Raw genomic sequence first — 13,195 nt, 5'->3', positions numbered from 1 at the left:
GCCCCAATGCTATTTTAGCCTAAGCCAGTGCCTAGAACTATGATAGTAGCTCTCCATTAAAGTAATTTTCTTCTTAAGAGTTTACCCAATGCCTCATGTATCACAGTTTCTTTCTGCTCTGGATGGTGGAACACTTTTTTCCAGCCCTGTGTGAGCTCAGAAAACTGTTGTAGATTCTATGTTCTGATGGTTCCTTTCCTGCACGTGGATAATTGCCTGTCACATACACATCTATAGTCAGCCAAGATTTGAAGGCTCTGCTCTGGCAATCTCTGTCTCTGTCCCCTCCCCGCTCTAGCTCATTCTTCTCCAGTATTTTCCTGATTCCTCTTCTTGTGCTGTGGCTTGGACACTGCTTCTAGGCAATAAGCTTGGGGCAATACTTCCCTTCTCTAAGGGATCCTGCCCGTTGAGTTGTCCACTTTCTAGAAAATATTATTTCATATTTTCCATGTGCTCTAGTTGTTTATGCCAGGAGGTCTGCTATTGCCCCATCTTGATCAGAAGTAGAAATGTGTCATTACTTGATTCGAGGAGACTAGATCATTGTCATAAAATAATCTTTTAAAAAGGAAAATTTAATGTCAAAGAAAGAAGAGATACAGTCATAACCAGAGGAGCAACCTTGGAATTTTATCTTTCATTTCTGACTTTAGCACACAGTAACCAAAGTGCAAAATTCTCATAGGACACTCCAGTTACTAAGCCACGCCCATTCACGGTTCTGGCAGTCAAGGTGTGTGCACTGGTAGCGATCCTTTGGGCACCGTGAACTTGACTGCAAAGTCAGCTTGATAGAAACTCTTGTTGGGCCATTGAGCTTTGGCTCTCTGTCCCTGCTTGAGCTGTGTAAGTATATCTGTGGGCAAATTAGAATTGAAAATGAGCCTCCTGCTCTCATTCCATTTTGGGCTAGGGCAGCCCAAAATTTGAGAGTGTTGGCTACCCAGTGACTTTCTTTTGAAGCAAGCAGGCAAAATCACTTAGCTAAGTAGCAACGGAAAAATGATTTAGAGCTTTAAATATATTGAATTTCTGGAAATGAGTTTTGCAATAAATCTGTAAAACTGTCACACATATGTAATTTCATTAGACTGCACAAAATAACTCCTTTCATTTAAATACAGTTTTAATTATTTTAATTTTTCTGTAAGACTTACCCCAAAATTAAAATTTTGCTTTATAGTATCTGGATGTTGGTGTGATACTCTGATTTCTTACTCTTCTTTTAATGTATTAGCCACATTGTCATTATCACATGGGGCCCACCTGTGACGTTCCCCCCCCCCCCCGACACACACACGGGCGACATGATCGTCCAGCAGGACCCGGCCACCCCTGCAGCGGGGCTGCGGGCCTCACTGAGCTTCTTCCCGGGAGCCTCAAAGAGCAGCCCTCGAGCAAGTGCACCTGCTGCACCTCAGGGCAGAAGCGCTCAGCTGGCGCATGCGCAGGAGCAGCGAGCATCTTCTCATCCGCGCTGTGCTTGAGGATGCGGTCACCGCACGGTGCTGGGCAGTCCGGGCCCAGGAAGGTGGCTGCTGCCAGGAGGCGCTCACCTCTACACTGAGAGAGCACTCAAAGACCTTTCACATTCACTCGGAACCTCTGGAAACCCCTTTCACCAAGGAGGACATCTTTAGAGATGTCTCCCACACCCACCCTCAGCAGGCATTGCCATCTAGTGCTTTCATCTCCTCAGAAGGAAGAAGCCAGTTGCTATTAAGATGTCTGTACCTACCAATGTGTAAGGCCAGCCTTCAGACTCTACCTCAAAAATGCATCTGAACGGAAGTGTCGGGCTAGTGGAGCACAGACCACTGCCCACTTCGCCCAGCCCCACCAGGTGGGGCTCCCGGAAGTGCCTTTAAAGGGCCCGAGGCTGTGTCGCGCAGGCGCAGTACTCCTTGCGAGTCAGCTGCGCAGCCTCAGTTCTGACTGAAAGGGCAGCTGCGCAGGCGCGGTAGTGCATAATGGCGGTTGGTCTCTTTTGTTGAGATCACTACTGACAAGACGTTGTGAGGGAGCTAAGGACCAATTGCAGAGGCCCTGCTGTGACCCAGGGCAGAGCCTGTGGGCAGAACATAATGAAGTGGATTAGCAGAAGGGCTTCTGCAGTGGCAGGAGACCCAGAGGCGCCCAGGGCTGTACAGAAAGGAGCTCTGAGCTGTGGCCTGGCAGCTGGGTGGGCACCCCGTGGCAAATTGCTGCTCGGGAACACTGTGGGTACTTCGGAAGGAGGCCAGAGGCACCCCACAGAAGGGTGAGCCAGGCAGTGTGTGGGGCAGGCCTACAACAAAGACCAAGATGGGCACTGGGGACAACCTGTGGCTTCCGTTAGGAGCATCTGCCCTACTTGAACGTCTAGCTCAGTGATGGGCATGCACAGGAAGAAGACAGCCTTCTGTGGGGGTGTCTCCATAAGGCCCTGTCCCCATTGCTGCTAGGAGTGAGAAATACTAGACCTTCCTCTGGGTTGGAAAAAATCTTCGTTTTATGCACATTGTGTTGCTGAACAAAAACAGAGATCTCGTTGGCCAAATTGTGACACCTAGAACATTCAAACATATAAGAAGGGCTGGGGTGCAGCTCCGGGATAGAGAGCTTTCCTGGCCTGCTCCAGGGTCTAGGTTTGATCCCCAGAACCACAAAGTAAAGAAGGAAGGAAGGAAGAGGGGGTGAGATAGAATGTGAGGAAGAACCCATGAATTCATAATAATCCTCAAAAAGGAAAAGGTACCTGGTTTTTGTTTTTTGTTTTTTTTTTTTTCAACAGAATGATGGCAACTATTAAACAAAGAAGGAACGCCAGAGCTGGAAATTGTCCTCTACAATCACCAATATAATAATGGATTCAGACAAGGGTTATGGTTGATGTGTAGTTGGATAAAAAAGGCTTAAGTAGGATCTCTCTGATCTCAGATTAATTACCCCACAGGTTATTTATCAGTTATCAAAGAGAAAAATCACTTTACCATGAGGAGCTCTGGAAGACAGCACCTTAATTAAGTGAACAAACATAGCATCGTGGGCAAGCTGAAGTCTTGAGGGAAGAAGATGGATCACCTGTGCAGTGTTCTTCCCAAAAATGCTTAACTCACATTGACTCAAGAGGAAACAACACAGCTTGTAGGACAAGTGTCTTAGACTTTTCAGAAGAGCTAATGTCATGAAAGACACAGAACACTGTAGCAAAATATTTTAGACTAAAAGAACCAAAAACATGCAATGCCTTAACTTTGATCCCAAATCGAAACAAAGCAGATATAACAATATTACTTGCTTCTGGCCAAAGCACAAGGAAGAGACAACTTTCCACTCGCAAACAAACAAACAAAAATCCCACAAAATATGTAATTGGCTGTCAGACAGTCAAGGAGAGTGATGACCAAGGAACAGGAAATGAAGGAAGTAAGCCCTAAGACTGCTGGGCTTCCTGCTTTCAGAGCATTTCCAGCATGGAGCAAGGAGCAGAAAGAAGCAGAGATCACTGTCCCCTCAGCTAAGGAAAGGGAGAAGAGAGTCCAGGAATGCCACTGAAGCCCTGAGCACAAAGCTGAGTGAGAGAAGGGGAAGCTCCCCACACAGCAGAGACTGGAGCTACTGGGAGGGCGGCTCAGGTGCTCTGGAAAGTGCTGTCAGTGTGAGATACCAGCTGGTCCGGGAGCAGAACCCCAGGAAGAGTGGGAGGAGAGGTGAGTGTCATGTGGAGTGAGGGACACTGCTTGCCCTATGGCCAGCCTGGACTCCACAGGATTCACAGGCCTTGGTACTCAGGCCTTGGTACCCCGTAGCAGCTGTGAAGAGGAGTCCAGACTGGGCTCCAATTTGCGGTACTCCCTAACACTAAATGCACAAGATGGAGACAATCCCCCAGCTTCTTTGAAAAAGAATACACAGTTTTTTATACCTGAATCTAACAATTCGATTTACAAAAATAAATTGAAAATGCTGTATTTCCTGTGAAATTGGTTGGATACAGAAATACAGAAGAGAACCAAAGCGGTTGAGAAGGAAGGAAAAACTATCACACTTAGTAGTCCAGCTGTTTAGTTTGCAAATCGGAACCCCAGTCTTTATAGGAAAACTGGCAAGGGCTCAAACAAAAGAAGACAATGTGGCTGAGGCTTGGAGTGAAGGAGAAGACTGCAGACAGTGGACAGGGGGCAGGGGACAGAGTCCTCAAGTCTCTGAGGGGCACACGGGAAGGGCTGCCCAAGGACACGAGGAGGCAACAGGGCACCCGGCCTCTTGCAAAGAAACCTCCGGATCCCCCACGCCATGGTGCTGGAGTAGCATCACAGGCGTGCCAAGGCCCAGGAACCTGACCAGAAACTGTCCACAGAGACAGACAGAGGGCAGCAGCCACCTCTTCCTACCCACAAGGTCCCTTGCTTGGCAGGTCCTCCACCTCTACCCCTGCCAAAGCTCTGCCTGTGATGAGAAACAGAGTGAAAACCACTGCATAGGAATTTTATAAGTGTGCACAGGATAAAGTTAAAAAAAAATGAAGGAAGTACACTTACCTTGCATTCCCAAAGGTCACCACTTAGCTAAAACTCTCCTGTGCTCTGTGGAACAAGCCAGGCCAAACTGAGTGCACAGCTCACATAGGGAAATGCACCCAGCAGTCTGAGGCTGGCGAAGAGGCCTCCATTCTCGGCACTGAGGAGTCTCATTGACTCCTCTTCAGGAGGCTTCATGGCAGCCAGGGGACCTGCATGTTTCTGCTGCAGACTCTGCCATGGGCACTAACTCGACAGCCAAAAGGGATCAGTTAGAAACTCGGGTCATTGGTTAGAAACTCAGATGGCCCAGTGGCTCCAGCTGCTCATCCCCAAGAACAACACGAGAAGGCTCATTTCCCATGTTTTCCATACTCGGAAAATAGACTGCGCTGAACCCTAGGCACCCTGGCAGGTCCAAGCTCATCGCCAGGATGTGCTGCCTGGTGACACTTCGTAGCGAACAGCGGGAAGCCAAGGTGTCTTCAGGCCCAATGGGAGCTGGAGCAGTGAAATAATGAGAATGCCATGAGTGAGGGCACAGAAGCCTAGGGTGAGCTGAAGGGGCAGCAGGAGCCACAGATGGTGAAGACAACCACCCCATCAGGGTCTGCATGCAGTGCCCGAGTGGGACACCAGGCCTCCCTCTTGATATCTTGTCCTGGCCACATAGCCTTGGCTGAGGCAGTGATCCCTGCTTCACTGCCTGAGAGAATGAAGGAGCTAACCCAGCACACAGTACAGGATAAGCTGCGTAGCAACAGGATACGCGGCACGTTAACTGTGGTGTAGTTTCAAGAACCTGCAAGCCGCTTCCCTGGGATAATGGGATATTGACTAGTTAGCGTTCATCCTTCCTGTCTCTTTGCTGTTCAGCCAATGCTATTCTCCCCGCTCCTTTTTTTAGCTGAGACATTTGCTGGAACGCATCTATACCCACAAATCTGTCCTAGCAATAACAGCGGTGACAGTGATACCGAAGGGTGTTATCATTGCCCCCTGGGTTGTGAAGGTAAGGACAATAATTACTTCATGTTTTCTGACTGTGTGCTCACTGGGTATCAGATTCAAAATGCACAAACTGAATGTCCAGGCCACTTCTGCCTCCTACCTGACACTCCTTCTCAGGCACTAAGACCGAGCTGCGCTTTGTTCTTCATTGAAAAGTACATTAAAGGGATTTTAAACTGCACTCCCAGGTGATCTCTGAGGAATGGAAGCCGTGATAACTCTTAACTACTCTGTATTGAGAAGTTAAGTATGGTGGCTAGAGTTGACACAGCGGTAAGCTTTCTTCGACCCAAAACCAAGTCCACAGCCTGACGTCCTACCAGTCTCATACAGCAGCTACCTTTAAGAATCTCTCTTCCCCAAGAGAGGAAGGACAAGGCCAACACGCAGAAGTGTGTCCTGCAGCTGCTAGGTGTGTGAGGTGCTGGCTACCAAGGTCCAGTAAGGCACAGTTGCTGGCTCCATCCCGTGCTGCTCTAAAGTGGGACCCATGGACTGTAGTCTGCTCGTGGGCTTGCCTTGGTTTCCCTTTTGTTTGATTATGCAGTGGTTTAGCATATTTCTCTACAGGCAGGTGCAGGACTATTATAAGAATAATTTAATAAGCTGACAATCTTGACGATGCCCTTCCAGTTCAACACCTAGTAACTTGCCTGCTGGCTTTCCCACAGTCACGGCAGCACCGTCCATGCCCAGGCACACTGGGCCAAGTGCTAGTAACATAAAACTGTCCAGTCCGCTTCACTGTTTGACACTGTAGGTGACAAAGGTTTTGGTCCACCATTGCCCGTGGTCAAAGCAGTTCTTTCTGTCTGCTGTGTCCTTGTCACTGAGCTACCCCCTGCCCTCTGCCCTTGACCTGCTGAGGTGTCACTATGGGGAGACCATCCTTGTGTCACTAGGGGGAGGCTGGTCTTGTGGGGGTTGAAGAAAGGGCCCCACAGAGCTGGAAGAAGCTCATCTGCATGAGAAGCAGCACAGGAAGCTCCTGTCAGCCTTCTGTTTTGACTCCTGCTAGCACCCAACATGCGCAGGGGTCTGTGATGAATCCAGCTGCTCTTTTCAACACCTTGGTCACCTTTCAGAGAGGGCAAGCAATCTGCAGCTCCAGTATCTCCACAGAGAAGGGTCTGAGGTACCGGGCGTGGTGACACACACCTGTAATCCCAGCCCTCTGGAGGCTGAGGCAGGAGGATGGAGAGTTTGAGCACGGCCCGGGCAACTGAGCAAATGAATGAGACTGTCTGAAAATTTAAAATAAAAAGGTTGGGGTTGTAGTGCAGTTTTAAAGCCTGGGGTTCAGCCCTCAGCACTGCATAACAAAAAGGGGCCCCTCGGGGATGGCCGTCAGGTTGGCAGCAGGCTTGTCTGAACCCTGTGCTCACCCATTAAGCGTACTGCTTGCTTGCGATGGCCAGGGTGCTGGAAACTGTGAGGGGCTAAGTCCTTCCCCAGCCTCCTCAGTCCTCCCAGTGTCCCCCATTCTGTGTCACTTCGAGCCTTTCTTCTCCTGTTTGACGCCACAACACTGAGGGTTTACCTCTGCTGCTTAGGCTTCTTTGTCTTTCCTTTCCACACTTACCACTCGGGTGTGGCTTTGGGGCCAGGTGCAGTGTCACACTTTCAACAGTGGTTGCTGAATACATAAGCAGACGCCTTCTGTGATTGAGTCCATGACAAAAACTCAGGTGCTCTAAAAGGGGAAGGAAGTGTTGCTTTTTGTGCCCTGTCGCAGAGTGGACAATGTGTGACTACTGAGACTGGGCCACGAAAGGTATTTCAGCTTCCAGCAGGGGCTCTCGGAGAAAGCTGGGACACAATTTGAGGTCTGTCTGGGGAGGAAAGAACTAGCCAGAACCAAGCTGCCAAGCGTGTCAGCGGGCCACCTTAGCGGTCGGTTCTCCCAGCCTGTGACACCTTCGAGATCTGCAGCCGCAGCCACCATCAGCCTAAACCTCATAAAAGGCTCCCAGCCTCCCGACTGTGCTTTCCTTGAATTCTTGACTCATGGAACCCACGAGAGATTAAAAAATAATGGTGATTGTTTTAACCCATATGTTTGGTGTTGATTTTTCATGTAGCAATAGTAATAGTACACAAGTGAATGACTTATTTTAGAAGTTTGACTATTTTTATGGAAATCAAATTAAGTTCATTCTTAGACCGCTTCTTCTTCATCCTTTGATCAACTTCTAAGAAGTCACAAAAGCTATGTTTCTTTTATTTTTTCCAGGAAAATGAAAACTTAGTAAAGGTAATCACAGGTTTCCAAGAAATTGGTATTTTCAACTTTCATTTTCAAGTACATTTTCTTCTATTTTTCAACTTGTTTTGAGTGAGACAATGATAGTTCATTAGCTATAACTTTCTTTTAAAAAGTTATTTTTTCCAGTTACATCTCAGGCGTTTCAAATTTACTAAAAATTTCTAGAGTCATTTCCTCGTATAGAAACTCCTTGTGTCATGAATGGATGTTTTACACAACTGATTTTCATATTGGCACAACAGTTGGCATGAGTAAAATGTTAAAATGATGTATACTTGGAAATTACATTCAAACTACTGTCCTGAAAATCTGAAATTCAAGGTGCTTTAATATCTTACAGTTGGTCTGAAATAGTTTTTTTTTTTTAATGCTCTGAAACATTTGATTGTTACCCATGTTTGGGTGTTCAAACATCATGTGTTCTCATGTCTAGGATGTGCTTCTGTGCTCTGGCTTTAGTTTATTCTCATGTAGAACGACAGATTCTTAGCCTTGCTCCAACACACAGATCCCCAGTGTCCTTGTGATACTTTGAGATTGCCTGAATAGGAGGACTAGTCCTTCTGACTTACTTCATGCCCACCGGCAGGCCTCTGACCCACCCTGTGGATGCCACCGAGGTACCAGGATGGAAAGTTCCGCCAAGTCTCAAGTGGAAACTCAGCTCTCCCTGGTCATGTAGTGAAGTGGAGGGAGGTAAAGCAGAGGAAGGTAAATGATTCTGCCATTAATGACAAGAACTCCCAAGGTCTGTGATTCTCTGACTGCCTAGGACCAGGATATTTTAAATGCTGAAGTTTGCATGAGATCATGTTCATCCCACAGTTAGGTAGAAGCCAAGGACCAGTATTATCGTTGGGCTCCTCCTTTCCATGGAGTATCAGGAATTCTGCGCGAGGCGGAAGAGGTCTTGCCTGTATTTTTCTCACCATGGAGAAAAGAAGCTTCCTCTGTGGTGGGCCTCTGTGGCAACTCAGGGCAGAGTTAGCTTGCCCAGCCGCTGTGATGACGCACAGCAGCAAGGACCTGCTGCAGGGGGTGGAGGAGGTTTCCACACAGGTGATGGAGGCTGTTCTTACGGTATTTTGGGGACCATTGATGTTGATGAACTTTCCTTGAGAAAAATCATTTTTAAAGGAATAAGTACTCTTCTTCAAAGGATGTTTGTCTAGTATAAAGAAAAATTTAAGATGCTGTAAGAAATCTCCAGGTTAAAGAAATATGGTTTGCTTCACACTTATAAATGCCTTTCTTTCGTATCTCATCATAGGAGGCAGAGGCTGCCTGTGCCCAGCGGCAGAGAGGGGATCTCCCTGAAGATCCACCGTGCCGGACCCCGTGTGCCTTGGGAGCACCAATGGAGAGTCCTGTGCCCTGAGTCGGCTCCAGGCTTAGCTCTTGGAGTCTGCCTGTAGCTCACCGTCCAGAACTAGCAAAGGGTTAGGAAATGGGAGCTGCCGTTAGTTTTTCTTATTTTAACTTCAGACCATCCAGCAATTGCTGCATTGTTTATCCAGGAAGTACTGTTTTCTACTTTCTTAGTGATACTGCTTCTGCTCTCTGAAGGCACGTTTCATAAATAATATCCACAGGAGGCTGATGCATGTCCAAGGAGCGGCCCTCATCTTCCCCATGTTTCCAAATGACCTGGAATAAGTCTTACTCCTTACTAGGAGAGTGGGCTGAGCTCACCGGCCTCCTCCTCCTTTACCTCCCTGTGGTGGATCTTGAGGCTTTGGGCAGAAATCAGTGTTAGCTGCGTAGTCCTGCGGGGAGGAGAGCTTATCTTCTCCCCTTGTGCTTTAAGGGAGGCTTATCTGTCCCTGGATCTTCTGGAGCACACTGGAATTTATTTGAAGGGTGACTTGGGGGTATCCTTAATTTTTGCTTCCTTCTTTCATGGCTCACCCTTTCTGCAGACTATGGAGAGATAATTGTCTGAGAGGCAGCCTGACCTGCATGCTTCATGTTTGAACAGAGTCATGGGTAGCACGATGTTCGGTACATAGCCCCTCCACCGAGGATGAGCCAAGGAAACAAATCCTGTCTTGTTACTCTCTTGCCTTCTCCTGCTTTCATCTCTACTTCTTTAACTTAGTTGTAAAGCTTGAGAAGCATTCATGCTAAGCTTCTTTGGAATGCTGTAAAGGTGAGGAAATGAATTACTGTGCTTTCTGCAACCTCAATATCAAACCAGAAGGCATATGCTTTGTAAAATGCATCACATAAGTTATACACGAGCCAGTAGAGTGAATAAAAGGTCTGTGATCAAAATATACAGTGACTAATTAAAGTTTAAAAATGTGTGATAAGTAAGAATACATTGCCATTGGCTCCCTCCCCCCAACACACTTACCCCATCATTCTTGGCACTTTCTGAAGCAGTTCTGGAAGACTTCTTTTGTGAGTATCTTTATGAGGTGGGATCAAAAATAGAGTGACTGCCTCCACGGAGCGCCGTCCAATGGAGAGGCAGCTCTAAAACATCACAGAGTGTCCTCATCCACCTTATTCACCAGATCTGCCACCGTGTGACTTTTGGCTCTTCCCCAAAGTCAAAATGGTCATGGTAGATACATGTTCTGAATCAATTCAGGACACGGAGGAGGCACAGCAGCCACTCATGGAAGAGGACTCCCAGAACTGCTTCAGAAAGTGGCCGGAGTGATGGAACGTTTGTGTTTGAAGTGAAGGGGAGCACTTTGGGATGGATTAACGACAATGTGTCTTTTATTGTAATAAACGTTTTTAAGTTTAAACACCCGCTGTGCCGTCTGCTCCCACCTGTGTGAATGGACATCCCTATCGGCCTGTGGGAATGAACACATATCCATGACTTCTTGGCATGAACTAAAAGATGGAAGTTCTCATCCTTGGTTGCAGACCTCCCTAAGAAAGCAGCCCCTGTGAGGTTTGGTAGTGTGAATATAGCAAATATAATATATTATAATGTGATCATATTCTAGAATCATATAAATGATTATAGAATCTCTAGAAAAGGGGCAGCAATGGAGCGGGCCGCTGAAAAATGGGACAGGAAGGGGCCGGCAGCCTGGGAACCTCATCTTGGGTTGTGATGGAGGTGCTGGTGATAGGAACAGGTGTCTGTCATCCATTCTGCATCACAAAAAGTCACTCTTGTACCCTTGGGTTGATTATTTCTGACTACCAAGAAAACAGTGAACAAAAACCTGCAAAATGCATTAGTAGAAGAGGAGAAACAAATATTTTTAAAAGCCCCTCTGAGCCCTGTTCCAATTTCATTTCTTTATTTTCCAGATTGGAAGAGGCAGATTTCTGGAGCTGAGTCAAATGCATTTAAAGGCCCACAGAGAAATGATTTGAACTAAGTGAACTTAATCTTTTTATTTGCAAGTCTAGATTTTTGTTAAAGAATTCACTTATCATTTGCGTAATTTGTTAAACAAATATTTACTGAAGACCCTTATTCTTCTGGGTGAGAAATAGAAAGGAGTGAAAAGAACTTTTTCAGTTCAGTTAGGAAGAGGAAGTTAATAATAATAAATTTTTAAAGACCTGAATTAATATGAGTGAGATCATTATGTAGAGCAGTGGTCAGTAGGTATCGGAGCCAACTTTTCCATACTTGAAGCATTATCACTTTGGAACTAAGAGTGATCGGTGAGAAATGAGTGATTGGCTCTTCCGTGCCATTGCACTGGACACCTGTGCCCTGCACCGCCACCCCCCCTCAAGCGGCAGGCAGTGCCCTCTTGTCCTGGTGCCTTGCCCCGTTACTCCCTCTCTGAGGCCGTGGTGGAAGGAAGGGTGGTTCTCCTGGGCTCACCCTGCTTCTGCGCATGGAGCGCTGGGGGTGGTGGTGTGCAGTGGTGGTGTTTCCTGGGGCTTCCTTGCTGCCGGCCACGTACTGCTGTCCTCCCTCCTCACTGCCAGGCTCCGTGGACAGTCAGGCCAACCCTCTTGGTGGCCCCTCCTAATCATCTTGTTTTTTGCTTTTTAAAAAGAGTTTACAAAGACATTGAGGTTAACAAATTTGTGTCTTCTTCTCTTTGTACATTTAAAGGAAATATTTTGTTAGCTACTACCAGGCTGTTGGGTTTTGGTTTTGTTGTGGTGGTTTTTTTTTTTTTTTATTTGCTCCTATTCCTTCAGAACCTGGGCTAAGCAGAAGCCCACTAGCAGGAGGATGGCTAGAGCAGATTCTGCCCTTCTCCATGTCCCCCTGGGCATCCAGGTCACTGATCTAAACAGATAGATAGATAAAAATCAGTTTAAGTGAACTCTTGTAGAAGGATTTGTATTTATGCAAAATGGGGAGACAACATTTCCTAAGACAAATTATTTTACATTGAAGAAATGGGTTCAGGGAAGATCACATGACTTGATTCATTACTGAGTCAAAATTATATTCTCTTTCTCCTACTCTGAGTGTTTCACTGTGCATGTTCTACAGGAGGCTGGGACTAGGGTTCCAGGGAGTGAGTCAGAGGGAGCCAGGCCGGGAATCTGAGAAGGAGTGTTGTTGTGACATCGGGGCTGTTGGGCAGGTTGCTCAGGAGTAGAGAGGCATTGTGGCTGCAAAGACAGTGCCAAGGGCAAGATGGGGGCGGGTGGTTCCAAGGTACCAGCCTGTCCTGGCCAGACATGCAGGCCTTTCCTTGACAGAACTGCTGAGAGCTTAGCGAAGGTTAAATCTGCACATCAAGGAGTCAAAATAGCAGCTTCTGGGAAAGCTGGGGAGTCAAGGAAGGATTTATGATAATGACGGCACCCAGGGTGACCGGAAATGTCTTTGTCCTCACCAGGGAAAATCAGCTCCAGATAACATCAGTTGATTCCTGGCTATGGTGGGTGGCATAAAGAAATAAATAAATTAATGGGCTAGAAATGAAATGCTAATAGACTTGGTGGGAAGTAATTTGCAAACAAATTTTTCTGCTGCTCAGGACGCAAATGGCATCTCTGGGAGAGGTCCGTGGGTATCTCCAACATGTTTCCTAATTGCTAATGCTAATGACTAGCATTACTATTTGCATACCACCATGGTAGCTACTGCTGGGTTGTCAGGTTTAGTCGTGGGTTTTTTGTTTTGTTTTGTTTTGTTTTTCTGTTTCTATTCATTCAGAATCTGGGCTAAGCAGGAGCCCACTAGTAGGAGGATGGCTGGAGCAGATTCTGCCCCTCTCCATGTCCTGAAGAAAGAAAGAGAGAGAGAGACAGAGAGAGAGAGAGATACAAGATGGATGCATGGATGGATGGATGGGTAGATGGACGGACACTGTGTGGATGGATGGATACAGCCAACTCTCCGTGGCCAGTTTATGTAGCATTTTAGCCACTTTCAATTCTGGGAAGCCCCACTGGCCAGCAGAGGAAAGGCCAGGCCCTGGGGCAGACCCTGACTCAGCCACTCCCAGTGCCGAGATCACCA

At 47.0% G+C, this 13,195-nt stretch overlaps 1 long non-coding RNA gene across 3 annotated transcripts; it reads left to right on the top strand.

Moving 5' to 3' along the window:
• The first annotated feature begins 1,966 nt into the window (after positions 1-1,966).
• LOC102003310 lies at positions 1,967-10,644 on the top strand. 3 transcript variants are annotated; one of them, XR_001236137.1, is made up of 4 exons: positions 1,967-2,263; positions 5,413-5,517; positions 8,372-8,493; positions 9,053-10,644. It is a non-coding gene; the product is annotated as an uncharacterized LOC102003310 (long non-coding RNA). The 3 variants fall into 3 exon arrangements; XR_001236135.1 differs by having other exon boundaries at positions 1,967-2,736; XR_001236136.1 differs by lacking the exon at positions 8,372-8,493 and having other exon boundaries at positions 1,967-2,736.
• Positions 10,645-13,195: the final 2,551 nt, after the last annotated feature.

Source organism: Chinchilla lanigera, unplaced genomic scaffold, assembly GCF_000276665.1.
Source record: "Chinchilla lanigera isolate Chin_1 unplaced genomic scaffold, ChiLan1.0 scaffold00052, whole genome shotgun sequence".
Lineage (NCBI taxonomy): Eukaryota > Metazoa > Chordata > Mammalia > Rodentia > Chinchillidae > Chinchilla > Chinchilla lanigera.
This window is presented reverse-complemented; position numbering and strand designations above follow the sequence as displayed.